Raw genomic sequence first — 8,060 nt, forward strand, 5'->3', positions numbered from 1 at the left:
GACCGTCAAGAGGCCGTCAATCAAAAAGTATACAATAAGATGAACGGACTGAAAAGGAAAGTGAAGTATTTATAATACTATTAAATAGAATAATTTTGAAAAGTAAAAAAAAAAATGTAAAATAATTTTTATATTAAATAATTTACGAATTATTTAAAAAATTTTCTGCTAGACATTTTACTCGGAAACATTTTGATCTGGCAACACTGCAGAATATTTTTCATATGGAAGTAATTTTGTTGTTTTAGACAAAGTAAGTTTTTTCTTCTGTAATATTGCGGTTCTTTCTAACAAATTTACGACTTTCTGTTCGATACGATTATATTTCTGAGGAAAATTCTTTAAATTGAAATGCTGCTAACTTTAAAATTATTTGAATTCTAAAATATAAAATAAATTTTGTTGATACAGAATTTTTATTGTAAAAAGAACGAAATATTAGGATAGACCCACATTAGTAAAGATTAGGTAATGCTGTATAAACCATATACCAACGTTTCCTCTATTAATTTTATTTACAATAGAGACATACATGCTACACATGTCCAAAACACATAGAATATATTAGTGGTTTACATTGATAATTCTACATATAGTATGACGCATATTGCCATTTTAACAAAGTCATTCTCTGAACTAATTCGCTCTGGCTGGATGGCTGAGATAGTTAATGTGTCGGCCTACTGCTCGGGTGGAAGTAGGATCAAATCTGTGTGGTTTAAAAACCCCAAAAATATTTTGGAGGGGTGGTTTGTCCCGGTATGTTGGCCCTGTCCTTTGCTACCTGGTCAATTTGTTATTAGCCTGGCTGAACCCATAATGGCTTGAGAAAAAAGCCTTCTTAGTTTTCATACACTGGAAACATACATAGACTCCATATTGATAAATTAATATATATTTTTAACTGTTTAACATAGGTAATCCAGAACATTCCATTCATAATCATAACAGTCCTTGAATCTTGGCATCATGATCAATATATTTTCTATTACTGATTGTTATAGAAACCAAATCTTGTAAGTCTTAATTAATTTGGAACATTTTTGATTCAACTTCATCCAATAACTTTTGTAATTTTTAGAACAACAGATGGAAGAAATATTTAAATTCAAATTTAATTATATTATACTATTAGTAAATATTTCTGAATGGTGTTATATAAACTATATGCTTATAATTTGTTATCACATAAAATTCAACTATTACAGTGCAGGCTTTAAGTGCACAAAACTTTGAATATAAGTAAGTAAATAAAATCAAAATGCAAAATTTGTGCTCCATTTTTGTGGAGTACAAATTTACATAAAATTTTGTTTTATGTAACCCCCGTGTAAAACAATACTATATAAATAATAACATCTCAAAGCCCAAGTAGTATACAATAAATCACCAAATATTAGATATTTAGGTGATTGTTTGGTGATTTATCAACACTATAGTTTAATATAATCTTACTGAAATTTTAGCACCTGATTTAATTAAAGTTTAGCCTTAAAAATAGTTTACAAAAATATTCAGAAGTTTATTTTGAGTTGTTTAGTGTATAATTCAGATTATAATTTATTTTTTTCATATGTAGACATTCTAAGAGTATTGATTTATCTGTTTTGTCTTTGCAGGTTTTTATTGCAAATTGAATTTGAAGGACGCATGAAAATTTGAAGATGTTTAATGGAAATAAATTTATAATTTTTGAACAAGTTTTAGATAATAATACTTACTTTTAAATCAGAATTTGGAAAATATTATAGTAACAGTATATACAAATTATGCAATTAGTTTGTTTACTGAAATGCAACATGATATATGAATTATAGTTTTGACTTATGAGTTATTGCATATTGAAATTTGTAAATTATTAATGAAATTTAAAAATAAAGAAAAATCAACAAATGGAAAAAACTTATTGAAGATTATGGCTACTAGAATAACATTTTGGCTGAATTTATGAAAAACTTTCTAGGAAATTGTGCAACTGTATCAGAAAAGAAATTTGTCAAAGTAATCCATTGATCAAGATACATATCATATGGTAAAATTAGATAATTATTCTTTACTTATTTTTGTTGAGTTATATTTTGATATTTAATGCATGATGAAATAATTATTAATTTTTAGACACATTTTTTCTACCTAGAGTTTATTTATTTCTGAGATTATTTGATGATTATACTCCTAATATTTCTCTCATATATGTTAATTTTCCAATTATACTTTTAATCTTATAAAACAAAGACGTTTATACGTTAGTAAATTGTAGATATTTATTTCTGAGATTATTTGAAATTATTTCTTTTTATAAATAATTGAAGTTTTAACGATGTTTATGCATTAAAACTTCAATTTATCTGAAGTGCTTCAAATAGGAAAACGAAGAAATGCTTGAAGATGTTTTTCAGAAAATTTCAACGAGAACACTTCAAAAGCTAACGATTTTGCGATTATACCAATTAAATTTTCTTTCAGACGAATATAAATAATTTAAAATAATCGGATAAGCTTTTGATGTTTGATTCTTCAATTAAACGAAAGTATTTTTGTTTACTATTNGTCCAGTGGCGTAGCGTGGGTGTCAGCCGCCCGGGACGGAGGAAAATTTCGCCGCCCCCTTATTTAGGTATCTCAATTTAAAAGACTAAAATTCAGTTTCTTCACAGAATAAGTAACGAAAAATTCCGTGCTAGTGTTGTCACCTTTTTAAAATCGCCGACCCTGACGGCAGGTGAGGTTTGTTCGAACGGAAGTTCCTGACGCATGGGTATATCATTTTGCAATGAAGAAAGGAATAACGTAAGTAATCTAGATGACTTAGCCGTATTGGATATTGGAGGTGTATATGATACGAATGAATCGTACGGGTAAAAAGAAAAGATAAAAAAAAAAAAAAAGTCAACAGGTCGCGCACGATATCCCCAGACGGCGAGTCGATTCCCGGACTATCCGGATGGATGGTAACACTTCTGTGCTCATTTCAATCGGTCCGAGTCGTAGGTGGACGAAAATATGAAATAAAACGGTTCAAATTCTTACAAGATATTATTATTATTTATTGTGAAATTTTGCCGCCCCCTAAAAAGTGCCGCCCGGGGCGGGCCGCTACGCTACTGCTAAGAGGACCTCTTTTAGCAAGCCCATTTTGGGTTAGGCCAGGTTTTTTTTTTTTTTTTACTCTTTTCGCCCTGTGGGCACTAAGAGGGCCTCTTATAGCTAGGCCCGCCGTAAGCGGGCGTGCAAGGCGTGCACTGCAAGCGGGCGGCACGTCCAGGGGGGCGGCAATTACAATATCTTTTTACTAATGACTTAATTTCAATATTTCCAAACACTGCAATAGCACTAAGAATATTACTTACATTGCTGGTTTCAGTTGCATTTGGTGAAAGGTCCTTTTCAAAATTAAAAATTATAAAATAAAACTATTTATGATTAACGATGCACCAGCAAAGACTAAGTAATTTAGCTATAGTTTCAATTGAACACGAAATTTTAGACAGCTTGGATACAAGAAATTGATAGCAGATTTCGCAAACATAAAGGCAAGAAGAGTTCAATTTCTATAGGTAAATATTTATATGGTTTTACACCTAAGTAAACAAAAATAATTTAGTAATAAAAATAAATAGTTTTTCTTTGTAAAGTATTTCTTTTCTTTTTTCACACCCTTATGAGACAACACTAAAGAACCTTTCTGGCAAGCTCAGCGTAGGTAGTCGTAGTTAAACGGGGGCGGCATAATCGGTATTGCACACGGGCGTTCAAACAGCTAGCGGCGCTTCTGCTTATAGCAGGGCCCATTATGGGTTCGGTCAGGCCCACAATGGGGCGACCGGGTGGTGAGGGACAGGCTTGACATATCCGAACGGACCACCCTCCGAAAAATTCCTGGGTATTCTTTGACCCGTCCGGATTCGATCCCGGGTCCCCCAGAGCGGTAGGCTGCCACCTTGACCGCGCGACCATCTGGCCTGTAAGGGTTCGGCCAGGTGGTGAGGGATGGGTCCGACATATCTGGACGGATCACCTCTGAAAAATTCTTGGGGATTTTCCGATTGATGGCTTCTTGGCCATCCGACCGTCAAGAGGCCGTCAATCGAAAAGTATACAATAAGATGAACGGACTGAAAAGGAAAGTGAAGTATTTATAATACTATTAAATAGAATAATTTTGAAAAGTAAAAAAAAATGTAAAATAATTTTTATATTAAATAATTTACGAATTATTTTAAAAATTTTCTGCTAGACATTTTACTCGGAAACATTTTGATCTGGCAACACTGCAGAATATTTTTCATATGGAAGTAATTTTGTTGTTTTAGACAAAGTAAGTTTTTTCTTCTGTAAGATTGCGGTTCTTTCTAACAAATTTACGACTTTCTGTTCGATACGATTATATTTCTGAGGAAAATTCTTTAAATTGAAATGCTGCTAACTTTAAAATTATTTGAATTCTAAAATATAAAATAAATTTTGTTGATACAGAATTTTTATTGTAAAAAGAACGAAATATTAGGATAGACCCACATTAGTAAAGATTAGGTAATGCTGTATAAACCATATACCAACGTTTCCTCTATTAATTTTATTTACAATAGAGACATACATGCTACACATGTCCAAAACACATAGAATATATTAGTGGTTTACATTGATAATTCTACATATAGTATGACGCATATTGCCATTTTAACAAAGTCATTCTCTGAACTAATTCGCTCTGGCTGGATGGCTGAGATAGTTAATGTGTCGGCCTACTGCTCGGGTGGAAGTAGGATCAAATCTGTGTGGTTTAAAAACCCCAAAAATATTTTGGAGGGGTGGTTTGTCCCGGTATGTTGGCCCTGTCCTTTGCTACCTGGTCAATTTGTTATTAGCCTGGCTGAACCCATAATGGCTTGAGAAAAAAGCCTTCTTAGTTTTCATACACTGGAAACATACATAGACTCCATATTGATAAATTAATATATATTTTTAACTGTTTAACATAGGTAATCCAGAACATTCCATTCATAATCATAACAGTCCTTGAATCTTGGCATCATGATCAATATATTTTCTATTACTGATTGTTATAGAAACCAAATCTTGTAAGTCTTAATTAATTTGGAACATTTTTGATTCAACTTCATCCAATAACTTTTGTAATTTTTAGAACAATAGATGGAAGAAATATTTAAATTCAAAACAAATGAGTATTTTTAAAAAATGAAAAGGTGCAAGTATTTTTTGAGTTAGAATTCTGACATACAGAAGAAAGATTTAATTACTTTAACATGTTTAATATAAATATTTCACATATTTTCATCTTATGCAGAAGAGATGAATATACAAGATATGATCAAAAAGTTTGGGGACTAGGATCAGAAAGAATGTTAGAATCTGTAAGCAGAACTTGCAGGTTTGAGTCCTGCAAGTTCTGCTTACTGTGCAGATACTTTGCGAATTGTTAATATGACTCTATCATTTGATTATTATTATTATTATAACATAAGCTTGGTTTTCTATATATAAGGATTAGTAAAAAATTTCATGGAAAATACCTTTTAAAATTTCCACTTTGCAATAGTGTTTTTTCTGTGTTGGTAGAGGTCTCTGAATTTCAATGCAAGAATTTGTTTTGACAACATGGCGAAGTGCAATCATTCTACAAGTGCATCAGTCCAGTCTGTCTTGCCTTCCTTGACCAAACATGACGAGAATTGTAATTTTGTACAGTGTCGCTTGTTGGTGCACTCTCCAACAAGCACTTTATGAGCAAGCCTCATCTCAAACTACAGTGTACAAGGGGGAATTTGTGAATTGTGACTTCCAAATAACATGATTTCCAGTGCAAACTGGAAATTTGTATATAGTTANTACGGACTACGGCTGTTTGAAAGATTTTCTTCCATAAAATTAATCGATTCTAGACTAATCCGACTCAACATTTCCAAAATACGTATATATTTTTTGGGCTTACTGTGCAGATACTTTGCGAATTGTTAATATGACTCTATCATTTGATTATTATTATTATTATAACATAAGCTTGGTTTTCTATATATAAGGATTAGTAAAAAATTTCATGGAAAATACCTTTTAAAATTTCCACTTTGCAATAGTGTTTTTTCTGTGTTGGTAGAGGTCTCTGAATTTCAATGCAAGAATTTGTTTTGACAACATGGCGAAGTGCAATCATTCTACAAGTGCATCAGTCCAGTCTGTCTTGCCTTCCTTGACCGAACATGACGAGAATTGTAATTTTGTACAGTGTCGCTTGTTGGTGCACTCTCCAACAAGCACTTTATGAGCAAGCCTCATCTCAAACTACAGTGTACAAGGGGGAATTTGTGAATTGTGACTTCCAAATAACATGATTTCCAGTGCAAACTGGAAATTTGTATATAGTTAATTGGGGCCTCTTACCCCCTAAGCTTTCCATATCTGGTCTTTGCTTTCATCTATCTAATACTGTTTTTGAGATTAAGGAAGGACAGACAGATGGACAGCAGTGGGAATTTATAGGTCTATAATTGTTTCAAATTACAGCCCAATAAAACTAAACTCTGTTTTTCTTCATAATGCTTCAATGGTGATATTACAGTTAATTAGTTACATGTAAACAACAACTCCACAAACCCAATTTTTGATTTATTATAATTATTAAAATTATTATTATTACAGAAATTGTTTTTAGCCCTAAGTATAATTAAATTAATTAAAATATCTATAACTGTAAGGCAGATAATAGTAAGGGCTTATCACACCAATGATAATGGGCACAAATGCTCAAGAATCAAAGTAAAAACATTTAATAAAACAAAAAGGGGTGTACAATAAGATGATTACATAAGTATAAAAACCGTAAAAATCCAAAATGCATTTCGGACTATTTTCCAATAGGAAAATAGTCCCTCATCAGTTGGTATTAATGAGAGGTCTTAGTATACTTAAAAATTATACAAGGAGAAAAAAATTAAATTTAAAATTAAACTTAAAACTATGCCTAAAGCTATACAATATAAAGATGAAAACAACACCATGACTGTATGAGCAGTAAGCATTGTCAATGTAGACAGGAGTAATATTTATTCCTAACTTTGCATGGTAACATGACGATCAGGGTGCTGATACAAAAATAGTTGAGAGTTAGCCAAAATATTGGTTAACAGTTATGAACTAATGTTACACAGTCAGTTTAAATTATTTAAATACCAAAAAACAGTAGGACAACAGAGTTGCAGGTTCAGGCATTTCTACAAGATGCAGGGAGCGGTTACAAAGGAGGTGTGTTACCTTACACATCTGGAGCACAAGTGGTGACAACATATGATGCAGCCAGATGTCACTGTTAATTTTATCTATTTTAACTTTTAATAGATGAAGGCCCATGCACAAATATCAATTCAGATCTAGGCAAATTAGTCTTTAAGTGTAACATTGTCATTACAGAAATTGAGCGTTCTTGAGCGTTTGTGTTCATTATCATTGGCGTGATAAGCCCTTCCTATTATCTGCCTTATGGTTATAGTTATTTTAATTAATTTAAGTAATGTGTTCTGTTTTTTACTATAACTCAATATTCTGTTATAGGTCGACCTCTAAACTCTTTTTCTTTTCCTGTCATTCACTCAATACCTTTATTCAACCTGAATGTCTTAATACAGTAGAGCGTCGATTATCAGAATCAATTGGGGACTGGGGTTGTTCGGAATCGATGTTTCGGATAACCGATTATGTACGAAAAAATATATTAATTTATCTTATCTTGACATTTTTCTCCGTTGCGTGTCGCTTCGTGTTGAATTTTCGTCGATATTAAGCCTAACGAAGACTATCGTATCGTTAAAAATTATTTTTTATTTTGTACAAACAAAATAAATATATTGAAAAATGTAAAAAGAATAAAAAATTATGCTTCAGAAGTTACTTTAGTATCAAAAAAATAAAATATTTGAGTAGTCCAAAATATAGCCAAAGATTGCAGCGCCACATCACTGGCGAAAATTTAAATTTGCTCACTGGAATTCTTTCGAATGATTGACTTTCGGATAATCGACGCTCTACTGTAGATGTTTCAAAAGAAT

General features: G+C 31.9%; 1 protein-coding gene across 1 annotated transcript in view; it reads left to right on the top strand.

The window, feature by feature from the left end:
- Window positions 1-4,262: 4,262 nt before the first annotated feature.
- LOC111623244 (general transcription factor IIH subunit 1-like) overlaps window positions 4,263-8,060 on the top strand; it is a 59,127-nt gene continuing 55,329 nt past the window's right edge. Inside the window, exon 1 of the mRNA XM_023365742.1 lies at window positions 4,263-4,318. The gene's annotated coding sequence lies outside the window, so the exon portion shown is untranslated. The remainder of the gene's footprint in view (window positions 4,319-8,060) is intronic.

Source organism: Centruroides sculpturatus, unplaced genomic scaffold (assembly GCF_000671375.1).
Source record: "Centruroides sculpturatus isolate CEXI.00-Female unplaced genomic scaffold, Cexi_2.0 scaffold262, whole genome shotgun sequence".
NCBI classification, from domain to species: Eukaryota; Metazoa; Arthropoda; class Arachnida; order Scorpiones; family Buthidae; genus Centruroides; species Centruroides sculpturatus.